Below are 20,749 nucleotides of genomic sequence, written 5' to 3'. Positions count from 1 at the left end.
AACTGAGGACTGACGGATGTGGGGAGGGAGGGGGAATGGGCATGGAGAAGGGCACTTGTGGGGATGAGCACTGGGTATTATGTGGAAACTAATTTGACAATAAACTATTTGTAAAAAAATAATGATAATAAAATAAAAGAGACAAAACTATGTTATCCAATGTGAACAATGGAAAGAAAATTAAATTTTGCTAAAAAATAAATAGAAACTGAGGGATCTGTGAGACTGTCAGAAAAGATCTAAAATTCATACTATTGAGGCTCCAAAACAGAGAGGAGAAATAGAGTCCATAATGTACTTAAAAGAAAGTACTTAAAAAAATAATGGATGAAAACTCCCCAAATTTGGCTAGAGACATAAACTTACAGGGGTCAAAGAAGTTGAGTAGGCACCAAACAGGGCAAACCCAAATAAACTCAAGAATATCATAATTAAACTTTTTAACATTAAAAACATGGGGAAAATCTTGAAAATAGCACGGGAAATTCCATTTTACCTATGGAGAAAAAGCATTTTGAGTGATGGCAGATTTTTTTTTAATCAAAAACTATGGAGCATAGAAGGAAGTAGCATAATATTTTCCAAGTGCTAAAGGAAATACCTGTTATCCAGGAATTTGATATCCAATAAACATAATCTAGGAATGAAGGGGAAACAAAGGCATTCTCAGATGAAGAAACAGTATGATAATTTGTCACTAGAAGATCTACCCAAAATAGAATGGCTGAGGGAAGTCCTCTAAAATACAATAAACAAACAAACCTTGGAATGTCAGAGAGGAAGTAAGAACACAATGAGGAAAATTATGGGTAAATAATGAGATTTCTGGTTCCTACTTCATCTATATGTGATTTTTCAATTCTTACCATAGGCAATTACTTGGCAGGCTTCATGAGGTAAAGCTTACCCCTTGCACACTAGGCTAGGCTTCAGTTTCTAAGGAGAATTGAAATCACTGATTCAGGGTGTCCATGGCTAGCCATGCTCTTAAGCATATTTGCATTCCTAGCCCAGGCATCTTTATTCATCTTTCCTTTTCTCTAAAGCCTTGGGAAGAAGTCTTCTTCAGGTGCCTAGGCGACGCCTTCTCCTCAGAGGGAAGAGAAACTTAAAGACGTTCCCCACTCTCAATACTCAGTACTTTTCCACTCCTAGTCCTTCCCCCTTCTCTCTGCCCTGCAACCAGTTTCAAAGCCTATAAAATTGCATTAGCCTTTTGTTTGAGACAACCCCCTTATCTCTCCTGATCCACTTGACCCCCAAACAGTGCACCATTGAATGGGGGAAAAGAGACTTGAGTGGGGGTAGGAGGGAGATTGGTGTTTTTGTTTCAAACTCTTCCTTATACAATCACCGTAAGCAATTAAAGACATCACTGAGACTCAGTTTTGTCTTGCTATTTTTAATGGCTACTTTGACACCTGACAGCTTAGCTCTCTCTGGCTCAGCTGAGCTCCTAACAAATATAATAGACTGTCCTTCTTTTCTTGATTTTTATAAGTTATGTTGATCAAAGCAAGAATTCTAACACTTTCTGATGCATTTCTAAATGAATGTGGAGGAAATATTTAAGACAGTTATAAACAGGGAAGGGCAAGGGATGTAAAGTTTCTACATTATGTTTGAACTGGTAAAAGGATGCCAACAGACTATAATAAGAATAGCTATATAATCTTATACCTAAAGCAACTATTTTAAAAACCTATATAAAGAAATCCATTCAAAAAAATTATAAACCAAGAGAATCCTAAAAAATGCACAAGTAACTCAGAGGAAGATGGCAGTAAAATCAGAGAAATAAGAAACAGAACAAACAGAAAACAAAAAATAAAATGGAAAATTTTAAGCACTAAAATATTACTAATCACATAATTACATAAATATAAATAAATGTAAATGTTCTAAATATGGGAATTAAAATCATAATTTGTGATAGTGAAAATTATGAGTGAACTAAAACAAACAAAATTATCTGAACTGCTTACTGCCTATAAGAAACATTTTTTCAAATAATGGGAAAGACAGATAGAAAATAAAAGAATAAAAAAAAACTTCTGCAAAAATTAATAAAAATTTCAAAGTAGTTATATTCATATCAGATAAGATATTAATAAACTAACCAGAGCAAATAAACTTATTAGAGACAGAGGACATCATATACAGATAAAATGGTCAGTCTGCAAGGAAGCTATAGCAATCTTAAATATGTATGCACCAAACAAAAATATATAAAAAATATGAAGCTAAAACTGATAGAATAAAAAGGAGAAACAGACAAATCCACAATTATAATTGGAGGCTTCAATACCCTGTTTCCAACAATTGCTAAAATAGCTAGACAGAAAGTCATCAAAAAAAATAGCAAAGGTTAACAGCTCCATCAATAAACAGGATTTAATCAAAGTTTATTGAACACATCAGCTAACAACAAAAGCACTCATGGGATATGTATTAAGATAAACTATTCCTGGGCCATAAGGCAAACCTCAACAAATTTAAAATAACTTAAATTATTTAAAACAATTGAAATTTAAAATAATTGAAATTAAATCAATCAAAAATAAGGCAAAAAATATCTCCAAACGCTTGGAAACTCAAAAGCATATTTCTAAATAATAACTTTGTCAAATAGGAAAGCTCATGGAAAATACGACTGAAAATAAAAATACAATTAAAAAAGAATAAAATGGTAAAAATCAGTCTATTTTATTTCAAGACTTACTGTATATCTGTAGAAATCAAGACTGTGCCCACACTGATATGCTTAACTATTTTTTATTAAGTTTTTAAAAACAATTCAATAGTGGAATGCCAACAATGATGCTAGACTAATAGATATCCCTAGGCAAAAAGATAAACTGCATTCTTTGTCTTATACTTTATTCAAAAATTAACACAAAGTAGATCACAGATTTGAATGTAAGTCTCTAAAATAAATTAAAAATAGGGGCTCCTGGGTGGCTCTGCTGATTAAGCATCTGACTTCAGCTCAGTTCATGAACTTACCACTCATGAGTTTGAGCCCTTGCAATGGGCTCTGTGCTGACAACTCAGAGACTGGAGCTTGCTTCAGATTATGTGTCTCCCTCTCTCTCTGCTCTTCCCTTGCTTATGCTGTCTCTCTCTGTCTCCCAAAAATAAATTTTAAAACATTTAAAAAAATTTTTAATAAAATAAATTAAATTAATAAATTAAATTAATAATGAATTAATTAATTAATAATAAATAAATTACAAACTCTTGAATGTTTAGGAAAAAAATATAGGATAAAATATTTAGGATCTTGGGCTAGGCACCTAGTGTTGACACAAAAAACATGTCCCATAAAAGGAAAAATTGATAAATTAAACTTCACAAAATATTAAACTTCACAATAATAATAACAATAAACTTCATAATAATAATAAACTTTACAAACAAATAAGAAGTAAATTGAACATGAGCATGAGACATGAAGTTAAAGATGACAAACAAGTATATAAGAAAGTGTACTTTTTTATTAACTGTAGTTTATTAACTGCTAAGGCAATACAAATTAAAACTATAATAAGATACCACCATACACCTATCAGGGTGACTAAAAATTTTTTTAAATGATGGCAAATATATGCTGACAAGGGTGCAGAGAACATCCATCACCACTCATACATTTCTGGAGAAAATGTAAACTGTACAGCCATTCTGGAAAACAATTTTATGGTTTCTTAAAAGAAGGAAAGAAGAGAAAAGGAAAGTAAAACAAGAGAATCAAGCAAAGGGAGGAGAGAAGAGGAAAGGAGAGGAGAGGAGAGGAAGAGAGGGACAAGGCAAGAAAAAAGAGATAAAAAGATAAAAGAAAATTGAACAGGCAAGTACCCTATGACTCAGAAGTTGTACTCCTGTGCATTATCCCAGTGGAGTAAGATTTACTTTCACACAAATATCCATACACCAACATTAGTCACAAGCTTTATTTATAATGCCCCCTCCACCCAAAAAATAATTGGAAACGATGCAGATGTCCCTCAATGGGTAAATGGTTAAACAAGCTGTGGTACATCCATATCATAGAGTGGGACAATACTTGGCAATAAAAAGTTAAAAATTATTAATATATGCTACAACCTGAAGTAATTGGCAGAAAATTATACTGAGTGAAAATTGCCAAACCGCAAAGGGTATGCATGATACAATTTATGTAATTTTTTTATTGGTTTTATTGAGGTATAACTCACACATCACACAATTCACTCATTTAAAATGTATAGTTCAGGGTCACCTGGTTGACTCAGTTGGTCAAGTGTCTAATTTTTTAAAATGTTTATTTATTTTTGTGAAAGAGAAACAGAAAGTGAATGGGGGAGGGGCAGAGAGTGAGGGAGACACAGATCTGAAGCAGGCTCCAGACTCCGAGCTGTCAGCACAGAGCCCAGTGTGGGGCTCAAACTCATGAAATGTGAGATCACAACCTGAGCTGAAGTTGGAAGCCCAACCGACTGAGCCACTCAGGTACCCCTAAGCATTTGACTCTTGATCTCAGCTCAGTTCATGATCTCACCATTCATGCTTTCGAACTCCACATCAGGCTCTGTGCTGACAATGCAGAGCCTACTTAGGATTCTCTCTCCCTCTCTCTTTCCCTTTTTCTCTGCCCTTCTCCCAATCTCTCTCTCTCTCTCTCTCTCTCTCTCTCTCTCTTTCAAAATAAATAAATAAAAGAAAACTTAAAAAAAATAAGGTGTATAGTTCAATGACTTTCGGTATATTTACAAAAGATTGAATTTATCAACATAATCAATATTAGAACACTTTCATTACTACCCAAAAAACTTGCAGCCCTTAACCATTAACCAACACTCCCCAAATCCTCATATCCTCTGTCTCTATATATTTACTTACTCTGAACATTTCATGTAAATGGAATCATACAACATATTGTCTTTTGTGACTATATTCACTTAGCATGATGTATTCAAGTCTCATCCATTTAGTAGTTTAGCTTAATATTTTAATTTTTATGGCTGGATATTATCCATTGTGTAAATATATCACAACTTTTTTCAATTCTATTGAGAATAAATTGACATACATTATTGTGTAAGTTTAAGGCATGCAGCATGATGGCTTGACTTACACATATTGTGAAATGATACCACGATGGGTTTACCTAGTATTCATCGTTTTTAGATACAATACAAAGAAAAGAAGCAAAGAAGAAGAAGAAATCTCCTTGGGATAAGAACTCCTAAGATTTACTGTCTTAACAACTTTCCAGTATATTATACAGCAGTGTCAGCTATAGTCATCATGTTGTGCATAGCATCCCTACTACTTATTTATCTTGAAGTCTGTATCTTCTGACTAGCTTCCTTTAATTCCTTCTACCTCCACCATCTACCTCTGATAACCACAGGTCTGACCTCTTTTTCTGAGTTTGTGGGTTTCTTTGATTATATTTGTTTGTTTTTAGATTCCACATATAAAGTGAGATAATATAGTATTTGTCTTTTCTCTGTCTCTCTTATTTCACTTAGCGTAATGCATCTAGGATTCATCCATAGTCACAAATGGTAGGATTTCCTAATTTTTTTATGGGTAGATAAGATCTCATTCTTTATACATACTACAACTTATTTATCCATTCACCCATCAAGAGACAAATAGGTTGTCCATTTGCCAAAAAACAAAATAGGTTTTTACATATTTTGGCTATTGTCAATAATGCTGCTATAAACATGGGTGTGTAAATATCATCTCAAGAGAGTGGTTCCTTTTCCTTTGGATATATTCCCAAAAGTCAAATTCCTGGATCAGATGTTCCTTGTACTTTTTTTTTTTTGAGGATCCTCCATATTGTTTTCCATAGTGGCTTTACCAATTGACAATCCCACCAACAATGCAGACAAGTTCCCTTTTCTTGACATCCAGCCAGCATTTGTTGTCTCTTAAATTTTAGATGATGGCAGTTCCAACAGGTGTGAGATATCTCATTGCAGTTTGAATTTGCATTTCCCTAATGGCTAGTAATGTTGAACATTTTTCATATACTTATTGCTTTTTGTATATCTTCTTTGGAGAAATGTCTATTTAGATCAGTCACTTTTAGATTGGGTTATTAGGAAGTTTTATGCTAATAAGTTGTATGAGTTCTTTATATATTTTGGATATTAACCCTTATCAAATATGGGGTTTGCAATTTTTTTTCTAATTCTTTAGGTTGTCTATTCACTTTCTTGATTCTTTTACTTCCTATACAGAAGCTTTTTATTTTATTTTTTAATGTTTATTTATTTTTAGGAGGGGAAGGGCAGAGAGAGGGAGAGAATCTCAAGCAGTCTCTGCAATGTCAGCACAGAGCCCTATGTGGGGCTTTGTTGACCTCAAGGACCCCGGGCGGCAAAGGAACTGAGAAAAAGAGATGACAGTATAGCGAGGCACAGCAGACCGTGAGCCAACAGTCTGAGGTCCAGAACTTTATTATGCATCTTCATGTATACCTTCATAGAGGTATAAATCAACAATGATTACCCACAAGAGCCTAATGAAGTATGGCAACAATGTACATCTGTTATAGCTGCAGTACGTAAACACCTTGCAAAAGTGGTCTTAGCAGAAAAACAAGATACAAGAGGAATGTTTATGGCAGGATGAATCAGCAAGCGGGCCTGAACCCACTGTGCTATTTACTGCTGGCTCCCGTTAGGCAAAATTTCCTTATTTGTGTACTAAAGAACAGGCCACATTCCTAAGGACATTTCACTCAAGTCCTCTCCCCGTATTTTTAACCCTGGGATCTCAAGTTTTCTCATATATCTTGGAGCCTGAACGAATATGCACCTGAGGTCATAGTGGGGCTCTGTTTCCCACAGGGCTTTATCTAAGGAGCCTAAGCTGAAATCAAGAGTTGGACACTTAACTGACTGAGCCACCCAGGCACCCCTAGAAGCTTTCTAATTTGATAATTCCACTTGATTATTTTTCATTACCTTGTTTTTGCTTTAGGTGTCATCCAAAAAAATCCTGACCAAAGCACATGTCAAAGTTAGCGCCTATGTTTTCTAGATGTTCCACATTTTCAGGTCTTACATTTAAGTTTTTAATCCATTTTGAATAAATTTTCATTAATGGAGTAAGATATGGGCCTATTTTTATTTATTTACATACAAATATCCAAAACGATACTTTCAGGGATCACTTCTATAGTTCATTATATGTAAATACCAAATTATCCCAGCACCATTTATTAAAGAAACTATCCTTTCTCCATTGAATGTTCTTGGCTCCCTTGTTTAGTATTAGTTGACCGTATATGCTTGGATTATTTGGGGCTTTCAATTCTATTCCCTTAGTCTATTTGTTTGTTTTTATACCAATATCATACAGTTTTGATGACTCTGCCTTTATAGTATAGTTTCAAATCAGAAAGTGTAATGTTTCCTGCATTCTTTTTCTTTCTCAAGATTTCTTTAACTATTTAAAGTCTTTTGTGGTTCCACATAAATCTTAGGAGTGTTTTTCTACTTCTGTAAAAATTTCCCATTGAAATCTTGATAAGGATTTCATTGAGTCTCTACATAGCTTTGGTAGTATTGACATTTTAACAATATTAATTCTTCCAATAAACACAGGATAACTTTCTATTTATATGTATTTTCTTTTATTTCTGTCATCAGTGTAAGTTTTCAATATTCCATCTGTAAGTTTACAGATATTCATCTCCTTAAACAAATGTATTCTTAATTTTCATTGTTTTTGATGCTATTTTAAGTGGAATCAATTTCTTTATTTCTCTTTCAAAACCTTTCTTTTTAATATATAGAAACATTACTATTTTTGTATATTAATTTTGAGTTGTGAATTTTACTAAATTTGTGGATTAGATCTAAGAGGTTTTTGGTTGAGTCTTCTGGATTTTCTGTATATGAAATTATGTCATTGGCAAATAAAGACAATGTTACTTCTTCATTTCCAATTCTTTATTATTATTATTATTATTTTATAGAGAGAGTGCACACACAATAGGAAAGATGAGGCAGAGGGAGAGGCTGACTCCACCACACTCAGCACGAAGTCCAATGGAGGTCTCAATTCCATGATCTTGGATCATGACCTGAGCCAAAATCAAGTCAGTCACTCAACCAACTGAGCCACCCAGGTGCCTGAACACATGTAAAACCCTTTCCTTTCCAATTCTGATATTTTTAAATTATTTTTCTTGCCTGGTTGTTTTAGTTAGGACTTCTAGTACTATGTGGAAATTCTTTTCTTGTTCCTGACCTTAGAGGAAATGATTTCAATCTTTACCATGGAGTGTAATATTAGTTGTGAGTTTGTCTTCTATGGCCTTTATTATGTTTTTGTCATAAATAGATGTTGAATACTGTAAAAAGCTGTTTTACATTTATTGAGAAAATAATGATTCTTCTCTTTCATTCTATTAATGTGATGTATCACATTGATTTGCATATGTTGAACCATCCCTGCATCCTTGGGATAAATCCCACGTGATCATAGTGAATGATCCTGTCCTGCTTGCTGTGATGCTAAATTTATTTTGCAGGCATTTTATTGAGAACTTTGTATCTATATTCAGCAGAGATGTTGGCCTGTAGTCTGTTTTTGTTTGTTTGTTTGTTTGTTTGTTTTGTGTTTTTCCTTTAGTAGTATCCTCTTCGAATACCAGAGTAATGCTAGCCTGGTAAAATAAGACTGATAGAGTTTCTTACCCTTCAAATTTTTAAAGAAAAGTTTGAAAAAGATTGTTGTTAATTCTTCCTTAAGGGTTTGGTTAAATCCACCAGCCATCTAGTCCTATGCTTTTCATCACTGGGATATTTTTGTTAACTGATTCAATACTCTTTACTAATTTATTACTATTTATTACTAGCTTATTCAGAATTTCTATTTCTTCCTGACTCAGCCTTGGTTATTTGTAGGTTTTCAAGAATTTTTCCATTTCTTCTCAGCTGTATAATTTGTTGGTATACATTTGTTCATAAGTAGCCTCTTATGATCCTACAAATTTCTGTGGTGTTAGTTGCAATGTGTCTTTTTTGTTTATAGTTTTGTTGATTTGGGTCTTTTCTTCCCTTCTTGGTTGATCTCCATAAGGGTTTGCCAATTTTGTTTATCTTTTCATAGAATCAACTCCTACATTAGTTAAGGTTTTTCTTTGTTTTTCTGTTCTTTATTTCACTTATTTCTTTTCTAATTTTTATTATTTAGTTCTTCCTCCTCCTCCTGCTCCTCCTCCTCCTCCTTCTTCTTTTTTATTTCTAAGAGAGAGAAACAGCGTGAGCAGGGGAGGATCAGAGAGAGAGGGAGACACAGAATCTGAAACAGGCTCCAGGCTCTGAGCTGGATGTCAGCACAGAGCCCAACGCTGGGCTCGAACCCACAAACCGTGAGATCATGACCTGAGCCAAAGTCAGACGCTTAACCGACTGAGACATCAGGCGCCCCTTTACTTTCTTCTTCTAATTTTGGGCTTAGTTTGTTTCTCTTTTTGTAGTTCCTTAAGGCATAGAGTTAAGATTGTTTATTTGGGATCTTTTTTTGCTTTTTAATGTAGGCTTTTATTGCGATAAACATTCCTCTTAAAATTTTTTATTTCATTTCATAATTTCTGATAATATTGTGTTTCTATCTTTTTAAAGAAATTAAAAAATTTTTTCCTTTAATTTTTTTCTTTGATTTATTGTTTATTCAGGAGAGTACTATTTAATTTCATGTGTTTGTAATTTTTTTTTAGTTGCCTCTTAATGATTTCTAGTTTCACGTGATTGTGAGCAGAGAACATATTTGGTATGATTTCTACCTTCTGAATTTACCGATCTGTTTTGTGGCATACCATATGGCATAGCCTAGAAAATGTTCCATGTGAGTTTGAGAAAAATTGAATTCTGCTTTCATTGGACAGGCTGTTGTGTGAATGTTGAGGCACCCGGGTGGCTTATCAGTTGGGCATCTGACTCTTGATTTTGGCTCAGGTCATATCTCACAATTTGTGAGATTGAGCCCTATGTCGGACTCTGTGTTGACTGTGTGGAGCCTGCTTGGGATCCACTCTCTCCCTCTCTCTCTTCCCCTACCCCATTCACTCTTTCTGTCTCTCTCTATCTGAAAATAATAAGCATTAAAAAAAAAAAAACAGGATGTTCTGCATATGTCTACAGGTCCATTTGGTCTACAGTGTTGTCCAAATTTCTGTTTTCATATTAATTGTCTGTCTGAAAGATCTATCCTTTGCTGAGAGTTCTCCTCAGCTGTTAGTTTTTGCTCTATATATTTAAGTGCTCCAATGCTTGTTGCAAAAATATTTACAAATGTTATATTTTCTTGATATTTTATCTCTTTCATTGTTACATCATAACTTTCTTTGTTCTTTTTTTCCATTTTTAGTTTAAAGTCTATTTTGTCTGATATTGGTATAACCATCCCTGTTTTTTGGTGTGCTTTTGTTTTTGTTGTTGTTACCATTTGTTTGAAATATCCTTTTAAACCCTTTATTCTCAGTCTATGTGTGTCTTTAAGGCTAAGTAAATCTCTTGTAGATAGCATAGGTCAGATCTTGTTTTTTTAATCTATTAAGCCATTCTTTGTCTTTCAGTAGCAAAGTTAATCCATTTATATTTAAAGCTATTATTGATAAAGGCCTACTATTGTCATGTTGTTGTTTCTTAATTGTTTTGTAGACTCATTTTTCCTTGTTTCTTTTCCTGCTGGGTTTTTATGTATGTTTTGATGTATTTAGTATCAGTATACTTTGAATCCTTTATCATTTTTTTGTAATTACTATAGGATCTTTCTTTTTGTTGACCATGAAGTTTACATAAAATATCTTAAATTTATAACATCCTATTTTTTTATTGATAAAAACTTAACTTCAATTGAATTTATGAACTTTATAACTTTACTCTCCATATTTTAGGCTATTGCTTTTACAATTTACAGATGCTTTTTTGTATTGTGTAACTTAATAGATTATTGTAGTTATGGCCCTTTTTATTATGTTTTTTTTTACTTTTGAACTAGAATTATAAGTGAATTACACACCTTATTATGATATTGTAGAATTTAACCATGTCTATATATTTACCATCATCAGTTTGATTGGTGCTACCTCTTTATGTTTTTATGTTATTTAGTGTTCTTTTATTTCCACTCAAAGAACTCTCCAGCACTTATAATGCAGGCCTGGTAGCAATAAACTTCAGAATTTTTTTTTGGGGTATGGGGAAGATTTATCCCATCTTTTGTTTCTCAAAGACAGCTTCACTAGGTGTAGAACCCATGGGTGACAGTTATTTTCTTTCAATGTTTTGATTATGTCATCTCATTCTTTCTTGATCTGAAAAGATTCTATTGAGAAATCCACCAATAGTCTACGGCAGTTCCATTATATGTAATTCTCTCTCCTCTTGTTTCTCTTCAAGTTATTTTTCGTTTATATTTAATTTTTTTCTTACATTTACAGTCCTTAATTAAGCACATGAGACTCTACTATTTAATATATTTCTCCAGAACTTTTAGTGAAATTCAGATCGCAGTGTGTCATTTACAAATACCTTGTCTTTTTTTTTTTTTTTTTGATCATTTACAACTTTTGCACAGATCTTGAAAATAACATCGTCACCCTACCTTATTTTACCTTTGAAGTTGGCCTGAGGCTGGGATGGACCAATGAGATGAAGGAGAGGGTTTCCATTCAAAGTGTTCTCCATATGTATTCTTCCCTCTTCAGCTTTTTGTTCTTGTTCCTCCCTAGATTGTTTTTTACTCTTTCTTCTATAATGTTTTCTAGTTCTGTAAGAATTGCTGCAGAATCATCATCATCACTTTCCTCTTTTAAATCTTCATCTTCATATTCCTCATCAGTTAGAGAATCATCTACATCAAGGTTGACAGCAGGAATACGGTCTGTCCAAGACTTCTTTGATACTGAAGAGGAGGTGGTATGTTCTCATGTTGGACAATTGCTATTTTTTTTCTCTTGCAACAGCTCACTCTCTCTTTTCCAACTCTCTCCTGAAGCCACAGTTCCAAACTTCTTCAGGGGCATCCTGAATAGTTTCTCTATATTTTATCCTTGTATGAAAAAGTAGATCTCTACTCGAATACTGTCTTGAGAGCTGGCTCAAATCACCTCTCCTTTTCCTTTCCCACTTCTTACAAGTTCAAAACCTGGCCTAGCTGTTGTTGCCATATTGTATGCTCCCAGAAATCTCTGTGCTTGTTTTTAACTTTTTGACAATTTAATTATAATATGTCTTGGTGTATCCCTGTTCAAGTTCAACCTATTTGAGGTCTTTTGGGGCTCATCAATCTGGATGACCATGTCACTACCCATGATTTGAGAAGTTTTCATCTCTTATTGCTTTAAATATACTTTCTTTTCCTTTCTCTTTCTCTTCTCCTTCTGAAATTCCTATAATGTGATTATTGCTTCTTTACATTGTGTCTCATAATTCCCATAGGCTTTCTTCACTCTTTAATGCTTTCTTCTTTTTGCTCTTCTGATTGGGTAATTTCCAGTGTCCTATCCTCCAGGGCACTGACTCTTTATCTTCTGTATTGTCAAGTCTACTTTTGAAACTCTGTTGAATTCTTCATTTCAGTTATTGTATTTTTGAATTATGGGATTCCTCTCTTTGCTTGTTTGTTTAATGATTGCTATTTCCTTCTTGAACTTCTCATTTTGTTCATACATTATTTTCTTAGTTTTGTTTAGTTGTCCATGTTTTCTTATAATTCATTAAACTTTTTAAAGATGATTAGTATAAATTCTTCATCTAACTTTTCATAGATCTCCACTTCCTTATGGTCAGTTATTAGAGTTTTAAAATTTTCTTTTGGTGGTGTAATATTCATTTGCTTTTTCATAATCCTTAATTATTTGCCTTGGTATCTTCTCATTTGAGTAATCAGACCCCTTTTACAATTTACAGACTTGCTTTGGCAGAGAGGCTTTTTACCAGTCTGATCAGTTTGGGTCTCTGAGTGTGTCTGCTAGCAGTGTCCTTGCATATTTGAGTCTAGCTCTCATTATATATATTTGAGGGGGGCATCTGTTTTAGCTCTTAGGATAAGAAGAGGGACTATACCACTAAGAAAAATTGGATAGGAACGCTTGCTTCCTTTCCTCCTAGTGAGGCTGCAGGATGGGCTCCATTGTTGTTTGGATTCTCTTATTAAGCTTACTATATGGTTGGGATTAAGTACTACATTCAGTAAAAGATGGGGCTACGAGATATCTTCCTTGCCCTGGCCAGGTAGTAAGATGTGTCACAGGGGCTACGTGATTCATTATTTAGGGATGCAAATCAGGCCAGAGTGTGCACTGGATTCTCTAGTCAACTGAAGTTACTGGTTTTGCTCTATAAATGGGGAAAGTCATGTGCTGTGCTCTCTCAGCTATATATAGACTGGTTGACTGGGCTACACAGCTTCCCATGTGCTCTAGGTAGGCTCCCTGATTGAACATGCTGTATTCAGTGAGGTCTGTATTCAGTAATAAGACTGCCTACGGATTAGATTTTTTGCCTGTGTACAGTAAGATAAGCAACTCTAATGCTGATAAAGCTCTTTGCTGTCTCAATTCAAGATGACCTACACTCCAAATATTCTGGTCAAACAAGACCATTGGCTTTGTTTTGTAAACTATCCACTCCGCCTGCCTTTCTCTAAGCTTGAACACTGCTGTACCACACAACTTTCAGCAGTTTTTGCCAGACTTCTTGTTACATGAGTCTGGAAGACACTTTTCACAGAAGGTGAGGCTATGTCTCAGCTTCTTTGCCAGAATGGGAGGGGGAGAAACCCCTCTAGGTCACTCTCAAATTCCAAAACAGATTCTCCACTTCGGAGTAGCCAGTAGCTACCCTCATCATAGGCTATGAATTATTCTGCCATGGTAGATTGCCTGCCTTTACATAGCATAAGAACCCACTATGTCCTGTACTGGCTTTGTTTTGGGTGAAATTAACTCTGCCTGCCAGCATCTTGGTGGATATACTACTGGGTGATTCAGCTTCCAGGAGTTGTTTTCAGCCCTTTTGATCTATGAGGTCAGAAGACACTCTCACAGCAAGTCAGTTCTGTGATTCAGTTTCTTGCCTAGGCATGGGCAAACTGGGTTCTAAGGTCAGTAATACTCTTTAGTTAAGAATCCAAATCAGGCAATAGTGTTGGAAGTCTCAGCCTCAGCAATCAGACAATACAAAGAAATAAAAGGCGTCCAAATTGGCAAGGAAGAAGTCAAACTTTCACTCTTCATAGACAACACAATACTTTATGTAGAAAACTCAAAAGACTCCACCAAAAACTGTTAGAACTGATACACAAATTCAACAATGTCACAAGATATAAAATCAATGCAACGTAAATAACTTGCATTTCTATACACCAATCATGAAGCAAAAGAGAGAGAAATTGAAGAATCAATCCCATTTACAATTGCACCAAAACCCATCATATATTTAAGAATAAACCTAACCAAAGAGGTGAAAATTTCTTTTCTATACACTGAAAACTATAAGAAGCTTATGAAAGAAATTGAGAAAAACACACACACACAAATGGAAAAAACATTCCATGCTCATGGATTGGAAGAACAAATTGTTAAAATGTTAATTTTGCATATTCCATGCAATACATATCAAAAAAAAAAAAAAACAAAAACAAAAAACCGGCATTCTTCACAGAGCTAGAACAATGCTAAAATGAGTATGAAACCAGAAAATACCCTGAATAGCCAAAGCAATCATGAAAAAGAAAACCAAAGCTGGAGACATCACAATTCTGGGCTTCAAGCTGTATTACAAAGCTATAATCATCAAAACAGTATGGTACTGGCACAAAAACAGACACATAGATCAATGGAACAGAATAGAGTACACAGGAGTGGACCCACAATTGTATGGACAACTAATCTTTGACAAAGCAGGAAAGAATATGATAAGGAAAAAGACCGTCTCCTCCGCAAATGGTGTTGGGAAAAATGGTGTGGGAAAACACAAAAATAAACTCAAAATGGATGAAAGATGTAAATTTAAGATAGGAAGCCATCAAAATCTTAGAGGAGAAAACAGGCAACAGCCTCTTTGATCTCAGGCATGGCAACTTCCTATTTGATGTGTCTCTGGAGGCAAGGGAAAAAAGCAAAAGTGAACTATTGGAACCTCATCAAGATAAAAAATCTTCTTCACGGTGAAGGAAATAAGCAGAAAAACTAAAAGGCAATTGATTGAATGGGAGACGATATTTGCAAATGAAATATCAAATAGTTAGTGTCCAAAATCTATAAAGAACTTATCAAACTCAACACCCAAAAAGCAAATAATCCAATGAAGAAGTTGGCAAAAGAATAGACACGTTTTCAAAGATGTCCAGATGGCTAAAAGACACATGAAAAGATGCTCAACATCACTTAGTATCAGGGAAATATAAATCAAAACCACAATGAGATACCACCTCACACCCATCAGAATGGCTGAAATTAACAACTCTGGCAGCAACAGATGTTGGCAAGGATATGGAGAATGAGGAACCCTTTTGCTCTGCTGTGGGAATCCAAACTGGTGCAGCCACTCTGGAAAACAGTATGGGGTTTCTCAAAAAGTTAAAAACAGAACTACCCTATGACCCAGCAATTATACTACCAGGTATTTGTCCAAAGGATACGGGAGTGCTGTTTCAAAGGGGCACATGCACCCCCAAGTTTATAGCAGTGCTAACGACAATAGCCAAAGTATGGAAAGAGCGCAAATGTTCATCTACTGATGAATGGATAAAGAAGGTGTGGTATAGAAATATATACAATGGAATATTACTGAGTATTCAAAAAGAATGAAATTTTGCCACTTGCAACAATGTGGATGGAACTAGAGTGTATTATGCTAAGCGAAATAAGTCAGTCAAAGAAAGACAAATATCATATGGCTTCACTCATATGTGGAACTTAAGATTAAGAAAAAGATGAACATAATGGAAGGGAAGAAAAGATATTATAAAAACAAAGAAGAGGACAAACCATAAGAAATTATTAAATATAGAAAACAAACTGAGGGTTGCTGGAGGGGTTTAGGGTGGGGGGATGGGTTAAATGGGCAAGCAGCATAAGTAGGCACTTGATGGGATGAGCACTGGGTGTTATATGTCAGTGATGAATCACTAAATTCTATTCCTGAAATCATTATTACACTATATGTTAACTAACTTGAATGTAAATTTTAAAAAATTTTAAAAAGAATTCACTCTGGAAGATCTACATTCTGCCACATTTCCTGGTCAGATTGAATAAAACCAGATACTGCAGATGAATAAAACCACTAGCTAGGATTACTGCAGGTATGAACTCAGGTCACCCAGATCCACATGTTAATTGTTTCTATTCCACTCCCACTTCTCTGACACAGTCAAATTCTCAGTGGTTGTGAAGTTTCTCTACAATCACTTTAGTGTTAGAGCAGAATAGAGGCTCCTACAAAGTGACCCCATTGCTGGAGCATCAGGGAAGGTTGTCTCCTCTTTATTCTCTTTTCCCACTAGAGAAAGAAGATTCAGGGGAGACCTCTTGATATGGTGGTTCACTCTTCTGGAGAGAGGCATTGTGGTCAATGTGTAGCTGCTTCTGTTACCTTCTAAGGTAGTCTGTGTTGGTCTCTGTATTGGGGGAGGGTGCGTCAGCCTCAACCCCATGTTCCGCAATTTTCTTAGTGCTGTTTTGTCTTGAATAGCTGTCAGTTGTTCCTCTTATTAGGAAGTGAACAGTCAGAAACAACCCTTTCCATTATAATGTTAATATCCATACAATACTCTTTGAATGACAAGTTTAATAGTTTTAAAACTATATTTGTACCTACTTAGTATATTAAAAAGATCAAGGTTTCAAGAAAATAGTTTGGGAAACTTGCAACTAGGTAAGATAAAAGGAAGCAAAGGGAAAAAATCAACACCACTACAGAAATTCTTATACAAGTCACAGTCCTACCTCAGCTCAACAATACTGAGATTTCATTTATTATAGAATATTTATAATTACTTTATAATAATTATTGTTAATTATTATTATAATTAATTTGTTATAAAATTATTGAATAATATTCCTCTTCCCACCTAGTCACTGTAACAACAAGGCTCCAGTATACCCATAGTGGATTATAGCTTGAAGAACAATAAGATGTAGACTGTTTCTTAGTAAGAATCTTTAGGGTATCCTAAGGTCAAGAGGAGAGATAAAAATAAGGAACCAAGAATTTGAAGACTCTGGTCCCAATAGAATCAGCAAATACTAAGGACAACCCAACTCCCAACCAAATTAACATTTATCTTTATGCTAAATACCTATATAAGTCAATTCCTATTACCCAATAGAAAAATGTCTGCACTTTAACAACAAGAAAATTACAAGACATGCCTACAGTCAAGAAAAAAACACATTCTGAATAGATAAATTAATCATCTGAACCAGATTCCAAACTCAGATATGACACAGATGTTAGAATTATCAGACAGGAAATTTAAAATATAATAATAAAATATCTTAAGGGCTCTAATGAGAAAAAAAAAGTGTGTGTGGGGGGTGGGTGGGTAATGAAAGCATAGAGATGGAAACTGTAAGAATGAATTAAAATATTAAAAATTAAGGGTGCCTGGTGACAATTAATTGGTTAAGAGTCAATGCTTGATTTCAGCTCAGGTCATGATCTCACAGTCTCATGAGTTCGAGACCCACATGGGCTCTGTGCTGACTACAGGGAGCCTGTTTGAGATTCTCCTTCTTTCTCTGCCCCTCCCCTGCTTGCATTCTCTCTGTCTCTCTCAAAATAAATGAATAAACTTTAAAACAATATATTAAAAATTATACACAAAAAATAAAAAAATATTTCGATGGGATTGTCAGTAGACTATACACAGCCAAAGCAATGGTAAGTGTTCTTGAAAGAAGATCGATATAAACTTCCCAAAGTGAAATCCAAAGAGAAAATAGAATAAAAATAACAGAACAGAACTGTAAATATTACGAGATAGTAAGTTTCTAAAGGTATTATATATGCATAATGGGAATATCAGGATATGAAAGAGAGGATAGAATAGAATAAATATTTGAAGTGATAATGACTGAAAACTTTAAAAATCAGTGACAGATACCAGATTACAAATCTGGAAATCCAAAGAACACCAAAAAGCAATTACCCTTTCTCCCACACACTCCCTCCCTCACGAAAGAAAGAAAGAAAGAAAGAAAGAAAGAAAGAAAGAAAGAAAGAAAGAAAGGAAAGGAGAAGTATATATAGGCATATTATAATCCAATTGCAAAGATAAAAGTTTGAAAGAAAGCAAAGCAAATAAAAGTTACATAGAGAGGAACAATGATACGACTTATAGCAGGTTTCTCATCAGAAGCAACCAAAAGGAGAGTGTAGTGAAATATTTCAAGTGTTTCAAATAACCCCACAAATTAAAAATCGTATATCCAGTGAAGTTGCCCTTAAAAGTAAAAAGAAGGGGACCTGGGTGGCTCAGTCAGCTAAGCATCAGACTTCTGCTCAGGTCAAGATCTCACAGTTCTTCAGTTCGAGACCTGCGTAGGCTCTATGCTGACAGCTCAGAGCCTGGAACCTTCTTCAGATTATGTGTCTCCTCTCTCTCTCTGTCCTTCTTCCACTCATGCTGTCTCTCAAAAAGAAATAAACATTAAAAAAATAAGTAGAAATAAATATTGTCTCAGCAAAATAAGGGCAGAGATTCAGTGCCAGCATATCTGCTCTGCAAGAAATGTTAAAAGAAATTTTTCAAGTAGAAGAAAAATGAACTTGGATATATCCTAAGGAAGGGAAGTGTATCAGACAAGTAATAAATGAAAATAAAACAAAATCATTAATACTTCTGATTTCTTAATTGATTTAAAATATAACTGTTTGATGCAATAAGAGTAACAGTATATTGAGTGATAACATATGTATAAGTAAAATCAATAACAAAAATTTCACAAAAGACAAAGGGAGAAATTGGAGATATTTAGTTGTAATGTAATTATAATATACACACAAATGCCACAATGTTATTTGAAGATAGTTCAGTGTATGTTGTAACCTCTGGGGCAAGCTAGAGTTTTTATCAATAATTGTAATTAACATGCTGAGGAAAATAAAATAGAATCCTATAAAAAAAAAGTTCAATTACCATACGATTTCACTCATGTGGAATTTGAGAAACACAACAAATGAGCAAAGTGAAAAAGAGAGACGGGAAAACCAAGAAACAGACTCTTAACTGTAGAGAACAAACTGATGGTTAGCTACTAGAGGGGAGGTCAATGGGGGGATGGTTTCAATAAGTGAAGGGGATTAAGAAGTGCCTTTGTGATGAGCACTGGGTGTTGTAGGGAAGTGCTGAATTTGTACACCTGGAGTTAATATTACACTGTATGTTAGCTAACTCGAATTTAAATAAAAACTTTTAAAATTTTTCAATTAAAACAATAGAAATGCAACAAAAAATAATAGTTATACACATGTTAAATATTAATCTAACTTTATAACAAACTAATTTTAATGTGCATGGTCTAAATACACAAATTAGGAAAACAAAACTGTCAGTAAATAAAAAGAGTAAAGGAATTGAAAAAGATACCATACACTAACACTCATCAAAAGAAAACTGGGGTACCCATACCAATTTCAGGCAAAGAAATCTTTAGAGAAGGACATTATTAGGGATAAAGAAAGGTATTACATAATAATAAAAGTCAATTCTTCAATAAGATGTACCAATCTTAATCATGTATGTATAAACAACAGAGCATCAAAATACATAAAGCATAAATAAGCAAAAACTGAAAGAACTGGTAGTAGTAAACAAATTACACTCTTGTTGTTGGAGATTTCAGCAACCCCTTGAGTGACTGATAGATCAAGCAGCCAGATAATCAATAAGGACATATTTGATACCAACAGAGATATTTGTCAATTTGGTCTTATTGACATTATACAATACTTTACCCAACAACAAGATAATACACATTCTTTCATGATCCTATGGAACATTCATTTTCAGCCACAGAATACTTGTTAGCAAATTTAAAATAATAGAAATTATACAAGGTATATTATTAGACCACATGAAATTAAACTACAAATCAGTAACAGAAACACAGCTGATAATATCTGGAATAGTTGGAATTTAATATTAGGAAACTAATGCACTTCTAAGTAATTCACCAGGCATATATTTCTTAGGTTAAATTTTAAAATTTTGAACTAATTAAAAAAATTAAATATAACATTAACATTTGTAAGACATACAATATTTCAATCAAAATCTACATGGGGAAGAGTGGTAATTTAAAAATGAAAAAAAAGAGGTAGCAAAATTGTATTCAGGAACAAGTGAAGGATACAGATCAATCTTCTTAAGAAAGGTAGAAATTGTAGACATTCTCTTCAAAAGCTAGGGAAAATAATTTTTTAATTCTTCTGTATTCTAGTGTAGTAAATTTATTTTCACTGCATGAATTTTATGTTCATTTGAATTTTCTGATGACTTTTGTGTGGTAAAGCATTCTTTTTTTATTTTTGTGTTTTTATTTGTTACTCTTTTCCAGCTTTATTGTGGTATAATTGATAAATAAAATTGTAAGATATTTATTGCGTATACCATGATGATTTGATTATGTATATATTGTGAATGGTGAAGTGTTCCTGATGAAGATTAAATAGTGTGATCATTTTTACTGAATCATCTTTAGTTTCATCTCTGTTGTCACTTG

At 34.0% G+C, this 20,749-nt stretch overlaps 1 pseudogene; it reads right to left on the bottom strand.

The window, feature by feature from the left end:
- Positions 1 to 11,462: 11,462 nt before the first annotated feature.
- On the bottom strand, positions 11,463 to 12,184 carry LOC120243776 (annotated as a pseudogene).
- Between the last annotated feature and the right edge of the window lie 8,565 nt (positions 12,185 to 20,749).

The sequence above is a fragment of the Hyaena hyaena genome, unplaced genomic scaffold, assembly GCF_003009895.1.
Source record: "Hyaena hyaena isolate Hyena2069 unplaced genomic scaffold, ASM300989v1 scaffold_368, whole genome shotgun sequence".
Taxonomy (NCBI): Eukaryota; Metazoa; Chordata; class Mammalia; order Carnivora; family Hyaenidae; genus Hyaena; species Hyaena hyaena.
The sequence above is the reverse complement of the archived record's forward strand: the minus strand, read 5'-3'. Positions and strand labels throughout refer to the sequence as shown.